Source organism: Schistocerca cancellata, chromosome 4 (assembly GCF_023864275.1).
Source record: "Schistocerca cancellata isolate TAMUIC-IGC-003103 chromosome 4, iqSchCanc2.1, whole genome shotgun sequence".
Taxonomy (NCBI): Eukaryota; Metazoa; Arthropoda; class Insecta; order Orthoptera; family Acrididae; genus Schistocerca; species Schistocerca cancellata.
Genome location: NC_064629.1, coordinates 648893341 through 648916853, shown reverse-complemented (window position 1 = coordinate 648916853; position 23513 = coordinate 648893341). Strand labels below are relative to the sequence as shown.

The following is a 23513-nucleotide window of genomic DNA, read 5'->3' as shown; positions in this document are numbered from 1 at the left end:
ACTTGCTGCAGCAAGGCAGAATAAATATTAACACTGACGGTGATGCATAGGGGTGAGGTGAAGCTATTACAGCAACAGCCACCTGACATGGAAATAATGTTGTTCAGTCACACTTACTGTTTGAAAAAAGAAATGCTTAGCCAATAATGCATGTTTCCTTGCAGGCGAAGTGAAGCCATTACAGCATCAGCTACCTGACATGGAAATAACGCTGTTCAGTCAAACCTACTGTTTGAACATTAGTGGATGCCAGCACATCAGTGCCGGTATGATATCAAATCGGGAGTTCTAGCTGGTGGTAGTATTCAAAGTAATATTATCCATGGATGAATGGTGTGGACTATGTGATGAGTTAATGCAGATTTCTGCCTCATTCCCTAGGAATGTCCACTCTCTGTCAATGATACTGTAGGGGACTTCCCTGGAACAGATTGCATACATCTACAACAGCAGACTTTTAAGAGTTTAATGTATGCCATTTATGCAATACAGCTCATATTTCTACCAATTCTATGATACATTATGGAATAATCTGCTGACGTTGGCTCACCAAACTCTCTGCCTATTGGAAGAAACCATAGCTCAATCCACAATTTTTAAATGGACTAACGCCTATTGATATTAAAAAAACTAAAAGTGGGGCAAATTAGAATGTCAATGGTGTTTGTTGCAGGATTATAGTGCGAGTCTTTTATGAGATATTGTGTTTTGAAAAGTTTCATCTCCAACACTTTTACAATAGCTGTGGCAGCACACATTAAGGAACAACACAAGTGCATACACTATTTATGTGGATTCTGATCAGTAATAAGATAATTGACCATCTGAGATTGTGTTCAGAATTACCACCAGCAGTGGTAATACACGCTTCCAGTCTGGTATGGAATGACTGCTGCACACGTGCGAGCATTTCAGTGGAGATGTCCCTGAAGGCTGCAGTAATATGTCATTGCATACCACTGGGTGCAGTTGGTATGTCCTTGTAGACAGCCTGTTGCAGCTTTCCTCATAGAAAAAAGTCCACAGGGGTCAAACCCAGGGGACAGGCCAGCAAAAGTACAGGTCCTTTGTGTTGAATCAAATGATTTGTAAACAATTCATGAATACATACTTTAGACCTTTGTGCACTGGACACCAATCATGTTGGTACCACAGGTTCCTGCTCATCTGCAGAGGAATGTCTTCTAGCATCTGTGGAAAACAGTCTGTTAGGAGGTTGCAATACTTCTGCATGTCCAGTGATCTGTCTGTGAAAAATGGGCATATGTATTGATGGTTCACTTTCCCACACTACATATTTACACTCCATGGATGCTGACATTCCACATGATGAAGCCAATGAGGATTGTCATCAGAGCAACAGTGCATGTTTTGGCAGTTTACAGTAGTAGGAGAAAGCAGATCCTGGAGCAATTTTGATATCAAATTAATTGGCTAAATTAATTAAACTGATCAGTTAATCTCCTCTCCTCCCTCACCATCCTATGCAAAATCCCCCTCCCCCCTCCCCCTGGCAAATGCCCCTCCCCCTCCCCCTATAGGGGGCAAATTCAGATTTTTGTTGGAAATTCAAGTGTCAGTTACATTGCAGAGGACATAATAATTATAATAATAACTACACTAATAATAACAGAAATAGATGGAAATTCAAATCATGGTCAGAAATTCAAACTGTGAGTGTGACTGTGCCTGCAATACCACATCCAGAGGGTGCTCCATGAAAAGCTCAGTTGATCGTTGGCCTTAGTGGTGTTCAACTGATGAGATGCTGTTGTCAGACAGAGAGCATTTTAATAACTGTATTATCTGTAAGCATGCATCTGAGGACTGCATCCATAGCGTCCTACATAAGGACTGGAAAGAAATGGTAATGGAAGAGCCTAAGAAGAAGAATATTTTTCAGTAAATAATAGTGATGCAGCAGGAGGCCTTGAAGATGTATTTCGCCACTGATACATCTGGCTACTCATGCTGGAACTACCTAACTCCTTTTAAATGGCTAGTCAATCTGTCTCAGAAGTAATTTCCACCAATCAGACCAAGTGATGCCTGGCAGCACTACACCCAGTCAAGTGATTGTGACATCAGGCATGTACGGTGAGTGTGACAGCTCACTGGTCCCAGTTGCAGTCAGTGGAAGGACCATGAAATATCAACAACAGCAGCCAAGATCATCCAGTGCCTCACAGAAGAACAGGAAGAAGCAGAAGAGTAAGTATCACTTGTTTAATATACTGTCACATCTATGTCTGTAGTTGCTACTATTATTACTACAGTTAACAGTTCTTCTTCTTTCTCCAGCAGCAGCACAACAGCTCAGCTTGTTGGGACCTGCAGCAGCAGCAACAGAGACCTTCAGCACATGGGGCCCTGTCTTAAAATTGGTCAGCATGTTGGAACAGGACAAGGATCTACTGTTATCTGTGCCTCTTCTCAATTTGTTTGTTGAAGACACACAACATAGCAGCAGAGTATGGATATACCTGTCCATGAGTTGCAGATATGCACTGGTTGTGCCAAGCAGCATGGCACAGGTCAGTACTGGACTCCACGCATCATCTATTTTAACGTGGAACATTCCATTTGTACTGTAAGGACAGAGTGTGTTGTAGCAGATGAGAAGATACTAATTGCTCCCAGTGCACTACTGCTATTCACTTCTACATATAATTTAACTGCTAGGGGATCAAAGCATCTGAGTGTAGGTATAGGAGCACATGGTGACTGGTGTGTGCTGATGGAGATCGAGAATGTGGTGCAAGGTGTTAAAGAGCTGTTTAGTCTGTCAGAATAGAAGGAGGTATGTTGTGCAATGCCATACATCATTACTCAGATGAACACAGAGTATAATCCATCACTTTCTCCCCTGGACATTAACTGTGCTGGTCTGACACTACACAGCACATCAATGTATGATGACACAGCGCTCAGGGTAAAATCTGGGGACCTACTCATTTATTTACAGCACTCTACTGTTACAAATCCCCCCATGAACCATGGACCTTGCTGTTGGTGGGAAGGCTTGCGTGCCTCAGCGATACAGATAGCCGTACCGTAGGTGCAACCACAACAGAGGGGTATCTGTTGAGAGGCCAGACAAACGTGTGGTTCCTGAAGAGGGGCAGCAGCCTTTTTCAGTAGTTGCAGGGGCAACCGTCTGGATGATTGACTGATCTGGCCTTGTCACACTAACCAAAATGGCCTTGCTGTGCTGGTACTGCAAATGGTTGAAAGCAAGGGGAAACTACAGCCGTAATTTTTCCCGAGGGCATGCAGCTTTACTGTATGGTTAATGATGATGGCATACTCTTGGGTAAAATATTCCGGAGGTAAAATAGTCCCCCATTCGGATCTCCGGGTGGGGACTACTCAAGAGGATGTCGTTATCAGGAGAAAGAAAACTGGCATTCTACGGGTCAGAGCGTGGAATGTCAGATCCCTTAATCGGGCAGGTAGGCTAGAAAATTTAAAAAGGGAAACGGATAGGTTAAAGTTAGATATAGTGGGAATTAGTGAAGTTCGGTGGCAGGAAGAACAAGACTTTTGGTCAGGCGAATACAGGGTTATAAATACAAAGTCAAATAGGGGTAATGCAGGAGTAGGTTTAATAATGAATAAAAAAAATAGGAATGCGGGTAAGCTACTACAAACAGCAGATAGACACAAAGCCCACGCCTACTACAGTAGTACAAGTTTATATGCCAACTAGCTCTGCAGATGACGAAGAAATTGAAGAAATGTATGATGAAATAAAAGAAATTATTCAGATAGTGAAGGGAGACGAAAATTTAATAGTCATGGGTGACTGGAATTCAAGAGTAGGAAAAGGGAGAGAAGGAAACATAGTAGGTGAATATGGATTGGGGCTAGAAATGAAAGAGGAAGCCGCCTGGAGGAATTTTGCACAGAGCATAACTTAATCATAGCCAGCACTTGGTTCAAGAATCATAAAAGAAGGTATGGAAGAAGCCTGGAGATACTGACAGGTTTCAGATAGATTATATAATGGTAAGACAGAGATTTAGCAACCAGGTTTTAAATTGTAAGACATTTCCAGGGGCAGATGTGGACTCTGACCACAATCTATTGGTTATGAACTGTAGATTAAAACTGAAGAAACTGCAAAAAGGTGGTAATTTAAGGAGATGGGACCTGGATAAACTGACTAAACCAGAGGTTGTACAGAGTGTCAGGGAGAGAAAAGGGAACAATTGACAGGAATGGGGGAAAGAAATACAGTAGAAGAAGAATGGGTAGCTTTGAGGGATGAAATAGTGAAGGCAGCAGAGGATCAAATAGGTAAAAAGACGAGGGCTAGTAGAAACCCTTGGGTAACAGAAGAAATATTGAATTTAATTGATGAAAGGAGAAAATATAAAAATGCAGTAAATGAAGCAGGCAAAAAGAAATACAAACGTCTCAAAAATGAGATCGACAGGAAGTGTAAAATGGCTAAGCAGGGATGGCTAGAGGACAAATGTAAGGATGTAGAGGCTTACCTCACTAGGGGTAAGATAGATACTGCCTACAGGAAAATTAAAGAGACCTTTGGAAAAAGGAGAACCACTTGCATGAATATCAAGAGCTTTGATGGAAATCCAGTTCTAAGCAAAGAAGGGAAAGCAGCACGGTGGAAGGAGTATATAGAGGGTCTATACAAGGGTGATATACTTGAGGACAAAATTATGGAAATGGAAGAGGATGTAGATGAAGATGAAATGGGAGATATGATGTGTGAAGAGTTTAACAGATCACTGAAAGACCTGAGTAGAAGCAAGGACCCCAGAGTAGACAACATTCCATTAGAACTACTGACAGCCTTGGGAGAGCCAGTCCTGACAAAACTCTACCATCTGGTGAGCAAAATGTATGAGACAGGCGAAATACCCTCAGACTTCAAGAAGAATATAATAATCCCAATCCCAAAGAAAGCAGGTGTTGACAGATGTGAAAATTACAGAACTATCAGTTTAATAAGTCACAGCTGCCAAATACTAATGCGAATTCTTTACAGATGAATGGAAAAACTGATAGAAGTCGACCTCGGGGAAGATCAGTTTGGATTCCGTAGAAATGTTGGAACACGTGAGGCAATACTGACCCTACGACTTATCTTAGAAAAAAGATTAAGGAAAGGCATACCTACGTTTCTAGCATTTGTAGACTTAGAGAAAGCTTTTGACAATGTTGATTGCAATACTCTCTTTCAAATTCTGAAGGTAGCAGGGGTAAAATACAGGGAGCAAAAGGCTATTTACAATTTGTACAGAAAGCAGATGGCAGTTATAAGAGTCAAGGGACATGAAAGGGAAGCAGTGGTTGGGAAGGGAGTGAGACAGGGTTGTAGCCTGTCCCCGATGTTATTCAATCTGTATATTGAGCAAGCAATAAAGGAAACAAAAGAAAAGTTCGGAGTAGGTATTAAAATCCATGGAGAAGAAATAAAAACTCGAGGTTCACCGATGACATTGTAATTCTGTCAGAGACAGTAAAGGGCTTGGAAGAGCAGTTGAATGGAATGGACAGTGTCTTGAAAGGAGAGTATAAGATGAACATCAACAAAAGCAAAATGAGGATAATGGAATGTAGTCGAAGTAAGTCGTGCGATGTTGAGGGAATTAGATTAGGAAATGAGACACTTAAAGTAGTAAAGGAGTTTTGCTATTTGAGGAGCAAAATAACTGATGATGGTCGAAGTAGAGAGGATATAAAATGTAGCCTGGCAATGGCAAGGAAAGCGTTTCTGAAGAAGAAAGATTTGTTAACATCGAGTATGCATTTAAATCTCAGGAAGTCGTTTCTGAAAGTATTTGTATGGAGTGTAGCCATATATGGAAGTGAAACGTGGTCGATAAATAGCTTAGACAAGAAGAGAATAGAAGCTTTCAAAATGTGGTGCTACAGAAGAATGCTGAAGATTAGATGGGTAGATCACAAAACTAATGAGGACGTATTGAATAGGATTGGGGAGAAGAGAAGTTTGTGGCGCAACTTGACTAGAAGAAGGGATCAATTGGTAGGACATGTTCTGAGGCATCAAGGGATCGCCAATTTAGTATTGGAGGGCAGCGTGGAGGGTAAAAATCATAGAGGGAGACCAAGAGATGAATACACCAAGCAGATTCAGAAGGATGTAGGTTGCAGTAGGTACTGGGAGATGAAGAAGCTTGCACAGGATAGAGTAGCATGGAGAGCTGCATCAAACACAAGACCACAACAACAACTGCTACAAACTTATTTGGATAAGTATGGCGCTATCTCTTGTGTCAGACAGACTGGACCATTGGCTAACATGTATTCAAATTGTATACAATGACATTGTGAAGTATCTTTGTGTGTATTGTATAAATGTGAATGTTTTACAACAGTGCCTCAGTTCAAGTCTCAATACAGTGTCAAAGATAACTACTATTGCTCCACATCAACTTTACAGATGGAATACCTAAGTTTTGTGATGCTCCTGTCAGTTTGAGGGAAATACGAGCAGAATTTAGTGAATGCAAGAAACAGTTATTTGGGAAATACTGTGCTGCTGTGAAAAATGAAGGAGTGAATTTTGGTAGTATACTGCAACCTATTTACCATTACTAAAGTGTAAATAACACTATAATATATTATTGTAAGTCTTTTGTAATTCCTACTTCATAACCCCCTCATTATAATGTGCAGATATGTAGCTATTGTAGCTCCGTCGGTAAGGTGCTAGTTCCTGGTTGTGCTATAGTGACAACATATATTTGATTATTACAAGTGTTTTTTTAGTGTAAATAAAAAAATAATAAATTATTGTCTTTTGTTTTTATTACTTCATAACCCTCTCATTATAATGTATAGATGTGTAGCTGTTGTAGGTTAGTTGGTAAGGTGCTAGTTGCTGATTGTGCTACAGTGGCTCATATATTATTATTACAAGCAGTTTTTTTTCTGTAAGAGCCCTTTGCATGACAATACCTGATGTAGTCAGTATTGTGGAAGGGTGGGCAAAGCATCCTGGTCCTGTGATGCCACAGAACACAACAAGAAAAAAAAGTAAAATGGGAGTCCTGATAATTTATGAGTGATAATTGTGGGTCCGTCCACAGCTCATGGTCTTGCAGTAGCTTTCTCGCTTCCCACGCACAGGGTCCTGGGTTTGATTCCCGGTGGGGTCAGGGATTTTTCCTGCCTCGAGATGACTGGGTGTTGTGTCGTCTTCATCATCATCATTCATCCTCATTACGGTTGGAGGAAGGCAATGGCAAACCACCTCCGCTAGGACCTTGCCTAGTCAATGGTGCGGGTCTCCCGCATCATCCCCTATGCTCCTCGGAGTATGAGACATCATCATCACCAATTGTGAGTCCATCCAACTGCACCAAGACACTCATGTCACTGTTAACACAAGCAGATGGAGTCCACTTTGAACATGTGAGTGTATTTTCAAAACTGCTATTTTAACCTAAATACCAACTATTACAGGAGATACTGCAAGGTTTAAGTGGTGTGACATACATGACATTCAGTGAAAGCAGAAAAATTAAAGCCAAACACTGTGTTCATATTTGATGATGTTATGGAAAACCTGGATTATCTTTGAAGATACTTCTTTTTTAATATCACCATATGGTTGACGATGTATTTTATTTGAGTCAGACATATTCCAGAATCTCAAAACAGTTGGTGAGGGATAATTCAAACCTCATTATAGCCTTCAAACAAGACAATATGAATTCAAAGGACATTTACCACGTGCATGTACGTACTGTAAGAGGTGACAATTGGGTTGGCATAAGTAGAGTTGGTTCTGTGTCAGGAGGGACTCTTCCAGTTCGCTCCTTGCCAGTTTTCCTCGGAAGGATGGTAGTGACCTGTCTTTGCTGGTGGGCACAGTGAAAGAAGACTCAGAATTTGTTATTTATTTCCATAAAAATAGAGGTAGCACCTTGACTCATGGTTGGCATAGTCTGTCAATGCCCAATGAGGAACTGCACAGTAAGTGGCCTTCAGCCCACTAAAGGCAGCTGACACTGCACACTTCGTTTCAGCCGGCTGCCATACTGGCAGTTCGTCACTTGCAGCAGTCGTGGCACCAGTTGTACCGAGATGTCGCGGCAGTGAGTGACAGCAGCGTGTGTATTGAACTTACACATAATGACTTGGGAGGTGCTCGTCCCACTTCCGCCCACCACCCTTCTTCATCATCCTTTATAGCATGATAATAGCCGCCATGTAGCTGTGAAGTTCAATGATATTTGCATGGCGTATAGGAATGTACCTATCACTTGTTGCAGCTGATCTCTCAGCTTATTGTAGGAGAACTTAAGTTCATAATATTCATTTCATATAACCCTATGGTATTGCCCTGTTTTGCTTCCTTTAGTACTTCTACGAACATATCTTGCAATCTTCCCACTTCATTCCTTACCTCCCAAGTGGTGAAAGTCAGTCTCAACAACCACCTGTGATTTGTGAAGACTACATACAGCTGCTGCGTGAACAAAACTTCGTTCTGTAGAGGCTGATTGATAAGTACTTCTGCTCCAATGATGAGGAAGATCATAACACACGTTAGACATCATCTATGCATCATCCTCGCCATTACCAAGAGGAAATAATTTATATGTACTCCCTTCCTCCTTAGAAAAAAGTGGGAATACAACAAAAATATGTATATTCCGAAGTACATTACATTAATCAAAGAAAAAAAAGGAAAAAATCCTACTATTATCCGCATATCTTTCCACCCACAACCATGTATTCCTTGGTCTCAACCCCTATGGCCTATTCTGCAGTATTTATTTACTATTTTGCTTCTTAATTCTAGTATGTGGCTTCTCCACTGGCACTTGAGGAATCTATGACCCCTTGTAAAGTTTTAACTCTACTGACATGGACCACTGAAGTTCGTCCTGGTAACTATAACTTCACATTTACAGGCAACTTTACATCAACCACCTGGTAAGGCCCTGAAACTTCTTACCCTTTTGAGTGTGCGGGTTTGCAAGTAATACTCATTGATCTCTCTGATACTGTGGTAAATTCTTCTTACCTAACCTCACACACTCTTGATGTTCTAGCACTTTTGTGTTGGCTCCTTTTACCAATTTTCTTTAGACTATAGTTTTTGAGCATACATTAACGTGTTCACCTTCTTTTCCCAACTTTCGGTGAATCACATCAAACAGAGATGGTATTTTGTGTCCACATACCACCTTTTACAGTGACAACCCTGTTCCTGTATGAGTTTTTGAATTTTAGGCACAAACTACAAAATCTAAATATACTCCCCATCTAGGTGTTGAGAAATCACATAATCTTAGATACAGATCTATGAACTCTATTCGCACGTACATTTGCCTATGGATTTAATGGACTTGTATGTAATTTCTTAACTTTCAGTAAGCGACACAACTGCTTAATTACATCGGACATGAAATTTGTGCCCTGGTCCATAATAAGCGTTTGTGGCACCACAAATTTAAGTATCCAATGATTTAATGTAGCGTGAGGTATTGTGATTGCTTTCTGATCTGGTATTGCTACCATTACAGATACCTTGAGAAATGTTCGATAATTGTTTACTCATACTTGTTACCTGATTAACTCCTGTGAAACACCCCCAAAATATCTGTTCCTATCATTTGGAATGGACAGTCAGACTCTGGTAGTCTTTTTAATTGCAACTTTCATGGTGTAAGCATGTCGTGCATACAGAATACAGCTCTTGACATACTGTTTAACATCAGCACATCTTGTTCTCCACCAGAATCTTTCTTCTAGTGTTCTATCTGTTGTTCTGTTACCCCATGACTCGATAACATATGATCATGTGCTAGTCATAGTACTTCTGTCTGCAAAGCTGCTGGAACTACAACATGCGGTCCACACTTGGTTCAGCTACACAAAACCTCATCATTTATGACAAACTGCGGCTGTTTCCAATGCACCTTACACTCTTCATCATTTGCTTTTGATTTCTTCAGATCCTTTAGAACAAATCCAAAGACTTGCAATGCCCCAATCTTCCTACTAAGTGTGTCTGCATTTGTGTGTCTAACACCCAGTTTGTGAATCACATCCTTAGTTTCAAAGCCCATCTTGTTAGACAACTTGAAGGATCTTTTAACCGTAGTAGCCCTTTTAAAGCTGCATGATCAGTAATCACTGTGCACTTACATTCATATAGATAACATCTAAAATAACAAATACCTTATATTAATGTTAACATCTCCTTTCCAGAGGTAGAAAAATTTTGCTCAGTCTTATTAAGTTGACAAGATGCATATGCAACAGGGTGTTCTTTCCCATCAATGGTTTGCCCTAAAATCGTTCCCAATGCTGTACCAGTTGCATCACATGACAATATGACTTCTTTTGTGAAATCCGGAAAAATCAAAACTGGGTCTGAAGTTGATATGTCTTTTAAATTTTGAAATGCTCTCTCACACACAGGTGTCCAGCTAAATGTAATATCTACTCGCAGTAACTTTGTTAGTGGTTGTGCCACTTCAGCTAATCCATTCACAAATTTCTTATATTAGTTTGCTAATCCAAGAAAATATTGTAATTGTTGAACTGTCTCAGGGAATGGAAAGTCATATACTGCTGATGTAAGGTGTGGATCTGTCCTTACTCCATTTGGCTAATTATATGTCCCAGATAGTTAACTTGTGATTGTGCAAAGTAACACTTATCAATATTAAGCATAAGTCAAGTCTTTCTCGACTTGTCAAATACCATCTCCAAACACTGACAAGGGGAGGCCGCCAATTGTGAAATTCAGATTCGATTCATACTGCGCATAATAAAAGCTCATGGCCAGAGGTGTAATGTGGCAAAGCACCAAGATGCACTTCTCAGCCGTTGTCGAGAAAATCGACAGTTAAAATAAACCGTTGCGGTGAAATACTCTCTACGATTAATAATTTTCTACAGCGTCGTGGCGCAGCGGTAAGCGCTCGGGTTTGTAATCCGAAGGTCGCCGGATCGAATCTCGTGCCATGCAATTTTTTTTAATTATTTGTTTTTTGTAATTCAAATGTGTGTGGGCACACACACACACACACACACACACACACACACACACACACACACACACACACACACACACACACACACTCTCTCTCTCTCTCTCTATATATATATATATAAAATTCCCGGTAATCAGTTGCAACAATTATTCATATAATAAGTTGTTGAAAGTCATTTGTTGTGGAAAAACTGGTGACTTCGAACATCATTATGTTTTCCGCAAACAAAGTTGTATTTTACAAATGTTATTAACTGTCTTCATAATGTTAACCACGTATAGTTAACGGAAGACGTAGAAACGATATTCCGAAACGAATACGTATAGCGTAAGTCAAACGTTCGAATTAGAATAGAAACCCCACGAACACAAATTTGCTGCGGCAGGTATGAAACAAACTCCGTTACTCGCTCGTTACACTTGAAGGACAGATGTTGAATGGGCCGAAACGAGCCGCCGCATAATAGCGTAGTTGCCTGCTAACTTCGAAAGAAAGTAGATGCGGTCCCTAGCGCAACTTATAACATCGTCGAAAATCAGTGCGGAGGTGAGAGCTTTGGTACACCCTGTTAAACGGAAAAATGTAGGCGATCCGCCTTCACCAACATGCATAAGCGATTCATTAATAGTTATATATATATTTCTTTTTTGAATTACAAAAAACAAATAATAAAAAAAAATTGCATGGCGCGAGATTCGATCCGGCGACCTTCGGATTACGAACCCGAGCGCTTACCGCTGCGCCACGACGCTGTAGAAAACTATTAATCGTAGAGAGTATTTCACCACAAAGGTTTATTTTAACTGATTTTCTCGACAATGGCTGAGAAGTGCATCTTGGTGCTTTGCCACATTACACCTCTGGCCATGAGCTTTTATTGTGCGCAGTATGAATTGAATCTGAATTTCACAACTGACGGCCTCCCCTTGTGAGCCTGCTCTTTCAGGATTTTCGCAAATATAATTATATCATTGAGGGAAACCACGTATTTGTTTGCTTTTAAACCTCTGAGGAGTTCATCTGATAACTGTTGAAATGTAGGTGGTGTGTTGTTTAGCCCAAAAGGCACCCTACAATATTTGTATTGACCAGAAGTCCTGATAAATGTAGTTTTAGGTCTATCCTCTGGCTGTACCTCAATTTGATGATCTCCCCATCGTAAATCTAGGGTTGAAAAGAACTTGAGCTGATCCAAATTATCTAATGTGTCAGTAATATTAGGAATCGGGTATGCATCTGTTACTGTTTTTTCATTTAAGGATTTGCAATCGCAAGAAAACAGATATTTCTTTGTTACATGTGGTGACTTCTTACCCACTATCATGATACTCACTGACAATAGACTATCAGTATGTTCGATAATCCTATCTGATAACTGCTGATTCACCATTTCCTCTACTAAAGTCTTTAAACACTTAGGTAGCTGATACTGTTTTGTGAATATGGGCGGATGATTGCCTGTTGGTAGTCTATGTTGCTTGTATCGTGTAGCAGGTAACACTCCCTATGGATTGAACAAATTCTTATACCACGTTAACACTGATTCCATTATTGGCCTATCCTCACCCTGCAGGTGTTTAACTTTTTCTCATTCTCCTTTTTGAGAACCTCTAACATGGCTATCGTATAGTTACAAGCAAGTTAGCTCCCAAGAAAAGTAGAATTTTGATGAGTATAAAGTGCATAAAGTGTAGTAAAGTCATGAAAAACAGAATTCTGTGTGATGAGTGCGACGGTTGGTTACATTTTTGATGTGCAAAGTTAGAAGAAGACAATCTTTCAGACGAAAACAGCGAATGGCGATGCAATGTCTGTCTGAAGAGTAAGGACAATATGGCGCCGATGGAGGAAGATAAACATGAGGTCAACGCTGACTATAATACTTTACAAGCTATCTTATCAGTGGTAATTGAAGAGAACCTAGCTCTGGCCAAAGAAAACGAACAACTGAAGAAGGAATACGCAGCAATTAATCAGGAACTCATTAAACAAATTTCCCAAGAAGAGGTTAGTGTCGTGTACACAGAACCAAGCAATCAATGTAGGCCATTAGATCGCCTACAAGACAATGGCAGGCTGTTCCCGTCACAAAACGTGGTAGAGTCTGTGTAAACTTTCCACCCTTGGAAAACATATTTAGTGTTCTTGCTACAGAAAAAAAAACATTAAAGTAGACTCACAAGTCAATGTGCTTAACACATGTAAGGTTAACGAAAGTGAAGTGAGTAATAGGTGTAGCAACAATATTACATCAACTGTCAATAGAAGTGAAGTGAATAATGGGCACAATAAAAATATTAAGTTAACTGTCAATAGAAGTAATGAAACTGTCAATAGAAGTGAAGTGAATAATGGGTGCAGTAAAAATATTACGTCAACTGTCAGTAGAAGTAATGAAACTGAAAACCAAAACAAAGCAAACTGCAATTGCAGACCTAGGCCTGTGAAAATACATTTATATGCAGACAGTCAAGGAAGGAAATTAAGGGATATAGTTGAGAACAATTCAAGCCACCATATCTCAGCCACAATAAAACCTAGTGCAAAATTTAAAGATGTAGCAGGTTCTTCACCAGCAGAAGCCATGGAACTGGCAGTTTTTCTGTCTGGATCAAATGACGTAGCGAGAAATGAAGGAAAAGACTTCTTGTCCTCATTAAAGAAGAAACTGCAGGAACTACAAAATACAAAAATCCTCATCTTTTCAATACCATTTTGGCATGATCTTCCATCCTGGTCATGTGTGAATGTTGGAGTGACAAGAGTAAATGAAGAAATGAAGAAAATTTGTAAATAGTTTAAAAATGTCTGTTTTGTAAACATAACTAACTTAGGTACAAGATTTCACACTGTTCATAGTCTCCATCTGAATCAACTCGGAAAGAAGTATGTGAGTAATGAAATCATAAAACTAGCCAATGAGTTAGGCATAACAAAAATCGAGAGCTCTAAGTCAATACCACTTAGATTTAAGGAAAACTCATTTTCAGAGGTAGCAAAGAAGGGCTGAGACCAACAGCTTTGCCCAGATTCACACTGGATGACCAGATTAAAGATAAGAATAATATAATAAATGTCAGTAACACTAGAGAGAAATATAGCAGTAATGATGAATGCCCCATTAACAAAAACCACTCACCAACTTTGTCTTTCAAGATAGGTTATCTCAATATTGAAAGTATAAGTGGAAAACACATAATTTTAAATGAATTTGCAAATGAGAACTTATTTGATGCATTATGCTTAAGTGAGCACTGGTGTAAAGGAAATGAAATATCTTTTCATGTACTAGATGATTTCCACTTAGCAAACAGTTTTAGCAGAGAGCAACATATTCATGGGGGTGTATCAATTTACATTAAGAAGGGATTAATAAATTGTAGTAATGAACTAGATCTAGGATTTTTGTGCAGTGACATAAATTTTGAAGCCACAGGCGTATATCTGGATCATTTAAAAATTGCTATTGTATCTCTTTATAGATCACCAGATGGAAGTCCATTAATATTTTTAGAAAAACTTGAGACTTTACTAAATTTCTTTCTTAGTCCTCAGTGGAAGAAATATAGTATTGTGATTGGTGGTGACATCAATGCTGCATTTGATGTAAACAAAGATGTGCACACTGTAAATGAATTTAAAAACCTGTTACGACAATTCAACTTCATTTTTACGAACTGCAAACCCACAAGACAGTCCGCTTGTCTCGACAACATACTTACAAATGTCAATAGAGAGTTACTGTCTTCAGATGTAGCTGTCTTCGATTTCTCGGACCATGACTCAGTTTGGGTAAAAATAGGTACAGATAGGCCTAACATGGAGTATAAGGAGTTTAAAGAGCCTAAAATAGTCATCACAAGACCAATAACGCAAGAAAAATTGTCTAATTTCATGGTCTCACTCAGTAATTATAACTGGTCACATCTGTTTAACAATAATGCTCAGGGCTCTGCCAATACATTGTTTGATAGATTTTTTCATTATTTCTTAAATATATTCGAGACCAACTGCCCTCAATACAAACGTAAAATTAACCCTAAAAGTAACAGTAATAGACATAGGGATAAGAGTCCATGGTATACCGCTCAACTAGCCAATATAAAAAGAAGGTGGTTGTTGTATAGAGATTCTTACAGACTTCAGAAAACTGATATGGCTAAACAAAGGTACTCAAGAGCACAAAAGGAATATAAGTATGCTTTAAATGAGGCCAAAAAACAACATAACCTAGTCAGCATTGAGTCATCAAAAAATAAATGCAGAAAAGCATGGACTATAATAAATTCAGTGGCCAAAAGCAAAGCAGAAACTTGAGGTAGTAATTTCAGCAGACGAATTTAATAACTACTGTATAAAATCTGTTAACCAAATTAGGGAAAGCATGGTGAGGCCACAAGAGACTGTTGCTGATCTCATTAAATACCATAATGTAGACTACACCCTGAACGATAAATTCCTTTTAACAGAGGTCACACCAGATGTTGTTTTAACTCTTGTAAATAACTTTAGACCCTCTGATAGTGAAGATATATATGGTATTTCTTGTAATATGTTAAAAAATATAATTGGCTACATAGTATATCCTCTTACTGAATGTATAAATAGATGTCTAATTGAAGGAGTATTCCCAGAAGTATTAAAATTATCCAGGGTAGTGCCCATTTACAAAAAGGAGACAAAAATTGCCCATCTAGCTATCGCCCAATAACTGTGACACCTATTTTATCTAAAGTTTTGGAATCCATCATCAACTCCCATTGTTTGATTATCTGACATGTAATAACATTATTACTGTGGTACAATTTGGCTTTAGGAAGGGAAAATCCACAGTCCATGCCATTGACTCCCTGATTAAAAAAGTGCTTAATGCTTATGAAGGAAAACATTTTGCTCAGGCTACATTTTGTGATCTAAGCAAATCCTTCGATTGTGTGGAGCATATTTCACTCCTCAACAAACTAGTTTATTACGGAATCACAAACAGTGACGTTGACATCATTTTCAAATCTTTCCTCAGCAAATGCAAAGAAATTGTTTGTATTGGTAAACAGAGATCACAGCTAGCTGAAGTTAAGTGCGATGTGCCACAAGACTCAGTATTAGGACCTCTGCTATTTATCCTAATGACAAACGATCTACCATCTTACATAAATACTCACTCCATTCCCTATGCAGATGATACCACTTTTTTCAATATTAGCTCAGACAAATGTGGCAAATGACATAATATCACAGGCATCAGTCTGGTTTCGAGCCAATGGGTTCCTGCTTAATGAGAGTAAAACTCAAAAGACTGTATTTAGTTTAAGAGATCTGCCAGTAGAAGACTTCATCGATAGTGTTAAGTTCTTAGGTATTGTCATAATAGTAAATTGACTTGGGAGCCACATATTAAATACATTAGTGCAAGGCTGTCTAGAGTGGTGAATTTGTTAAGGAATTTAAAAAAACCTGTACCTGTGGCCTATGTAAGATCAGCCTATTTTGCTTTTTTTCAAAGCATTACATCTTATGGGCTTTTAATATGGGGCAATAGCTCACACCTTCAGGACAGTTTGGTACTTCCGAAGAAAGTAATTCGAATTATCACAAACAGTGATAAACAGGCCCACTGCAAACCACTCTTTATCAACTTAAAAATATTAACTGTTATAAACATGTATATTTACAGTGCTCTACTGCATATAAAGAGCAACTTATCAGAGTACCATCATAGAAGAGATGTACACTCTCACGGAACCAGAAATAGTAGCCATCTCGACATACCTTACTACAGATTATCCAAGTCACTGAACAGCTACGAAGTGGTGGGTATGAAGATGTTTAACAAACTGCCACTAGAATGTGGTAGCTCAATTTGATTTATTTAAAGACAAATTATTCAGTTGGTTAGGAGCAAATCCTTGCTACTCACTTCAGGAATTTTATTGCTGTAAAATATCATAGTGGTACCAGTTTGGAGAGTGCAGCATAATTTCTTTAACTGAGTGATTCATGATGCAATGTTTTCTTATTATTTCATTTTAAATATTGTATTTTACAGAAAACCAATAGTGACATATTGATCTTGAACACTTGTATATATGCTGTATAACTTGTATATATGTAACTTAACTTTGTCAATTGCTGTAATAACTAAACGACAATAAAATTTCATTCATTCATTCATTCATAACAGTCTGTCAGTTCCACCAGTGCAATTGAGTCTTATATCAAGATGGTCAAGTTGGCCAATATATTCTTGACAGTTAGTAGGCCTGGACGCTATGGCTGAGGGATGGAGATAAATCTGCCGGAAATGTTAAATGTACTATTTACAATGTAAAACACTTATAATTCATGTGAGGAACCACTTAAAAATATAGTTGTTGTTTAACATTTTGTTTCCACCAATATCAAATTTACATTGCCATCCTATGATGAAAATCAATGTTACTTAAAAATAATAATGTCAACCATCGAGATAGTGTGAGTCGCTGTGGTGCAGCTGGCTGAAAATACCTCTTCTGAATTTACCACTACACTTAGTTGCGAGCCTATTGTAATGCATAGTATGAATCTATCATACCGATTTGCCATGGGGTATACTGTTCGAATCTGTTGAATGATTTACTACTACTACTACTCTACAGCCACTAGTGTGGCGCTATACCAACTGAGTCAAAGCAACACATATGTCTGTATGAACTATTACAGCACATTTTCCTGTACAAGCACCATTACAATTCACCACAAAGGAGAGCTGTGATGCGCAGTTTCTGATGTGTGGTGTTAAATAATTTGATGTTGTTTCTGCTAATCCCTAAACCTTAAAGTAACAACAAGGAATACTCTGCATGCCTGCATATAAGACATTGTGGAGAATATCTTACATCACTGTTAAGTTTGCCCCTTTTGTAATTCCACTTGCATAAGGAGCAATGGGAGAACAGATGTGGACCACTTTCAAGTAACTTTAAGCATTCAAGTGTGTTGAACCTGTGTGACTTGGACTCTTGAGATATGGATCCCTATGGAGATTCTCAGTGTGAGGGGGACGTTTCTTAACCTGCTTTGCGATTACATTGTCAAGTATCTGTTGGAAAATAAGATTAGTGTTCCTGACTTCTGCTCAGCATTAAATACAGGGTGTGCTGTGGACTAGTGTCGCACACTGGTGCCTGTTTTTGATGTTGAAATGTTGTGTTGCAATGTCTTACACTTGTAAGATATCGCCGTGTCATCACATACATTTATCATTGCTGACTGTCATTTTATAGGAACAATGTGAATGTACCATAATTTTCAAGCCATAATTGGATGTGGATTTCTACATCTACAACTACATCTACATTTAAGTGCCTGGCAGACAGTTCATCGAACCACCTTCACAGTTCTCTATTATTCCAATCTCGTATAGCGCGCGAAAAGAATGAACACCTGTATCTTTCTGTGCAACCTCTAATTTCCCTTATTTTATGGTGGTGATCATTTCTCCCTATGTAGGTCAGTGTCAGCAAAATATTTTTACATGTGGAGGAGAAAGTTGGTGATTGGAATTTCGTGAGAAGATTCCATCACAACATAAAACGCCTTTCTTTTAATGACGTCCTGCCCAAATCCTGTATCATTTCAGTGACACTCTCTCCCATAGTTCACGGTAATACAAAATGTGCTGTCATTCTTTTAACTTTTTCAATGTACTCTGTCAATCTTATCTGGTAAGGATCCCACACCACGCAGCAGTAGTCTAAAACAGGACAGACAAGCTTAGTGTAGGCAATCTCGTTAGTAGATCTGTTACATTTTCTAAGTGTCCTGCCAACAAAACACAGTCTTTGGTTAGCTTTCCCCACAACATTTTCTGTGTGTGCCTTCCAATTTAAGCTGTTCATAATGGTAATTCCTAAATATTTGGTTGAATTTACGACCTTTAGATTTGACTGATTTATGTTGTAACTGAAGTTTATTGAGTTCCTTTTGCCACTCATGTGGATGACCTCACACTTTTCGTTATTTAGGGTCAACTGCCAATTTTCACACCATTCAGATATCTTTTCTAAATCATTTTGCAATTTGTTTTGATCTTCTCACGACTTTATTAGTCGATAAATGACAGCGTCATCTGCAAACTGACTTTCTGTTAATTACTACAAACTGTGACCTCTCTGACAGGAAATCACAAATCCAGTCACATAACTGAGATGATATTCCATAAGCACGCAATTTTACTACAAGCTGCTTGTGTGGTACAGTGTCAAAAGCCTACGGGAAATGTTCATAATGTTTGAACACAATATATGTTCCAGGATCCTGCTGCATATCAATGTTAATGATATGTGCCTGTAATTTAGTGGATTACTCCAACTACCTTTCTTGAATATTGGTGTGACCTGTGAAACTTTCCAGTCTTTGGATTTGGATCTTTTGTCGAGCAAACAGTTGTATATGATTGTTAAGTATGAAGCTAATGCATCAGCACACTCTAAAAGGAACCTAATTGGTATACAGTCTGGACCAGAAGACTTGCTTTTATTAAGTGATTTAAGTTGTTTCACTACTCTGAGGATATTTACTTCTGTGTTACTCATGTTGGCAGCTGTTCTTGATTCGAATTCTGGAATATTTACTTCATCTTCTCTTGTGAATGCATTTCGGAAGGCTGTGTTTAGTAACTCTGCTATGGAAGCACTATCTTCGATAGTATCTCCATTGCTATCGCGCAGAGAAGGCATTGATTATGTCTTACCGCTAACATACTTCACATGGGACCAGGATCTCTTTGGATTTTCTGCCAGGTTTTGAGGCAAAGTTTCATTGTGAAAACTGTTATAAGCATCTTGCATTTGAGCTTCTGTAGAAGATAACCAATGTTGGGGATTTTGCGTCTGTTTAAATTAGGCATGTTTGTTTTGTTGTTTCTGCAACAGTGTTCCGACCCATTTTGTGTAACAAGGAGGATCAGCTCCATCGTTTGTTAATTTATTTGGTATAAATCTCTCAATTGCTGCTGATACTATTTCTTTGAATTCAAGCCACACCTGGTCTACACGTATATTGTTAATTTGGAATGAGTGGACATTGTCTCTCAGGAAGGTGTCAAGTGAATTTTTATCTGCTTTTTTAAATAGGTTTATTTTTGGGGGATTTGGGGGTTACAATATTCAATCTCGCTATGACAACCCTATGTTCACTAATCCCTGTATCCGTTTTGATGCTCATTATTAACTCATGATTATTTGTTGCTAAGAGGTCAAGTGTGTTTTCACAAACATTTACTATTCATGTGGGCTCATGAACTAACTACTCAAAATAATTTTCAGAGAATGCATTTAGCGCAATTTCGGATGATGTTTTGTGTGTACCTCTGGAATGAAACATGTATTTTCACCAACATATCGATGGTAAATTAAAGTCACCATCACTTATAATCGTATGAGTTGGGTACATGTTTGAAATCAAACTCAAGTTTTCCTTGAACCTTTCAGCAACTGTATCATGTGAATTGGGAGGTCAGTAAAGGGATCCAATTATTATTTTATTCTGGTTGCCAAGAATGACCTCTGTCCGTACTAACTTACAGGAACTATCTACTTCAATTTTGCAACAAGATAAACTACTTCTAACAGCAACAAACACACCACCACCAACCGTGTTTAGCCTATCCTTATGAAACACCTTTAGGTTCTTCGCAAAAATTTCGGCTGAGCTTATCTCTGACTTTAGCCAGCTTTCAGTGCCTATAATTATTTAAGCATCAGTGCTTTCTATTAGCACTTAGAGCTCTGGTACTTTCCCAACACAGCTATGACTAGTTACAACTGTTATGCCAATGGTTCCTGTGTCTATATTCTTCCTGTGTTCAGCCTGCACCCTTTGTGACTGAAGCCCATGTTTTCCCAAGACCCTCTAACCTAAAAAACTGCCCAGTCCATGTTACACAGCCCCTGCTATCCATCTAGCTGCCTCATGCGTATAGTGGATACCTGACCTATTCAGCAAAACCTGAAACTCAACCACCCTTTGGCGCAAGTCGAGGAATCCGCAGCCTACAAAGTCGCAGAACCGTCTGAGCCTCTGATTCAGACCCTCCACTTGGCTCTGTACCAGAGGTCCGCAATCGTTCCTGTTGACTATGCTGCAAATGATCAGTCCTGCTTTCATCTTGCAAGCAAGTCTGGCAGCCTTTACCACTTCTGTTAGTCATTTGACACCAGAGAAAATCTCTTCTGATCCAAAGTGACACACATCGTTGGTACCGATGTGAGCAACCACCTGCAGTTGGGTGCACCCTGTGTTCTTGATGGCATCTGGGAGGGCCCGTTCCACATCTGGAATGACACCACCTGGTATGCACACAGAGTGCACATTGGTTTTATTTCCCTTCTTGGCAGCCATGTCCCTAAGGTTCCCCATGACACGCCTAACATTGGAGCTCCCAACTATCAATAATCTCACCCTCTGTGATTGTCTGGATCTTTCAGGCTGAGAGGTTTCCTCTGAAACAGGACAGGCGATAGCATCTGGCTCAGTGACAGCACCTGGAACTTGCTTGTCAGACAAATCGGGAAGGCCTTATGTGCAGCCACCTGGGAAGTCTTTCACTGCCTGGTACGCTGCAGGGCGACCTTCCACACTACAGGTAAAGGGTCAACCTCAGTGCGAGTAGTAACTGGGCTGGCCACCAGTAAGAACTGATTGGAGGAGTCAGACGTGCTGGACATCCGTTGGATCCCCACGGCCGGCCCACAACAGTTGTGCCCATCCACTGCAGCCTCAAGCTGTGTAACCAAAGCCATCACAGCCTGAAGCAGAGAGAGAAATGTCATTAACTTGGCTCCCATCAGCACTCAACAATCGCAGTCCCTGTCCATATTAAAGATCATGGAAAACTGAACCATGCAGATAAACGGACAATCGGCATGTACTGCGCAACTCTACTGCAGACCCTGACGAAAACACAGGAATTGTGACTAATAGATTAGATTTAATAAGTTACAGCTGCAAAATACTAACGTGAATTCTCTACAGACAAGTGGAAAAACTGGTAGAAGCCAACCTCGGGGAAGATCAGTTTGGATTCCGTAGAAATGTTGGAACACGTGAGGCAATACTGACCTTACGACTTATCATAGAAGAAAGATTAAGGAAAGGCAAACCTACGTTTCTAGCATTTGTAGACTTAGAGAAAGCTTTTGACAATGTTGACTGGAATACTCTCTTTCAAATTCTAAAGGTGGCAGGCGTAAAGTACAGGGTGCGAAAGGCTATTTACAATTTGTACAGAAACCAGATGGCAGTTAAAAGAGTTGAGGGGCATGAAAGGGAAGCAGTGGTTGGGAAGGGAGTCAGACAGGGTTGTAGCCTGTCCCCGATGTTATTCAATCTGTATATTGAGCAAGCAGTAAAGGAAACAAAAGAAAAATTCGGAGTAGGTATTAAAATCCATGGAGAAGAAATAAAAACCTTGAGGTTTGCCGATGACATTGTAATTCTGTCAGAGACAGCAAAGGACTTGGAAGAGCAGTTGAACAGAATGGACAGTGTCTTGAAATGAGAATATAAGATGAACATCAACAAAAGCAAAATGAGGATAATGGAATGTAGTCGAATTAAGTCGGGTGATGCTGAGGAAATTAGATTAGGAAATGAGACACTTAAAGTAGTAAAGGAGTTTTGCTATTTGGGGAGCAAAATAACTGATGATTGTTGAGGTAGAGAGGATATAAAATATAGACTGGCAATGGCAAGAAAAGCATTTCTGAATAACAGAAATTTGTTAACATCGAGTATAAATTTAAGTGTCAGGAAGTCATTTCTGAAAGTATTTGTATGGAGTGTAGGCATGTATGGAAGTGAAACATGGATGATAAATAGTTTGGGCAAGAAGAGAATAGAAGCTCTCGAAATGTGGTGTTACAGAAGAATGCTGAAGATTAGATGGGTAGATCACATAACTAATGAGGACGTATTGAAAAGAATTGGGGAGAAGAGGAGTTTGTGGCACAACTTGACAAGAAGAAGGGACCGGTTGGTAGGACATGTTCTGAGGCATCAAGGGATCACAAATTTAGCATTGGAGGGCAGCGTGGAGGGTAAAAATCGTAGACGGAGACCAACAGATGAATACACTAAGCAGATTCTGAAGGATGTAGGTTGCAGTAAGTACTGGGAGATGAAGAAGCTTCCACAGGATAGAGTAGCATGGAGAGCTGCATCAAACCAGTCTCAGGACTGAAGACCACAACAACAACAACAACAACAAATTAGATTAATATGCAGAGATTCAAAAACCTAACTACTGAAGCACTCAGGTGAAACTAAATAATTCGTCCCTGATTAGGAACCTGTAATATGCCACAAAATTGCTTTACTTTCTGATGCAAATGTAAACGTCAGAACTGTGGCTATTAGATTTTACATAAACATGCAGAATCTCAAGAAACTAAACTATTAAAGCACACAGATGATATTATAAAAGTCCCTCCTGGTTAGGAACTCGTAAAAGTCACAAAATCGGTT

The 23513-nt window shown here is 39.3% G+C and overlaps 2 protein-coding genes across 4 annotated transcripts in view; one reads left to right on the top strand and one right to left on the bottom strand.

Moving 5' to 3' along the window:
* LOC126183302 (uncharacterized protein K02A2.6-like) overlaps positions 1-23513 on the bottom strand; it is a 187200-nt gene that overhangs the window by 108345 nt on the left and 55342 nt on the right. The gene's annotated exons all lie outside the window — the stretch shown is intronic.
* Positions 1-23513, top strand: part of LOC126183303 (uncharacterized) — a 260517-nt gene that overhangs the window by 234418 nt on the left and 2586 nt on the right. The window contains exon 1 of one of the 3 annotated variants that reach the window (XM_049925144.1): positions 12423-12503. The exons of 1 other annotated variant lie outside the window; for it this stretch is intronic. The gene's annotated coding sequence lies outside the window, so the exon portion shown is untranslated. Of the gene's footprint in view, positions 1-12422; positions 12504-13847; positions 13900-23513 lie in introns of those variants that run through there. One more of the 3 variants, XM_049925143.1, reaches the window with a different exon arrangement.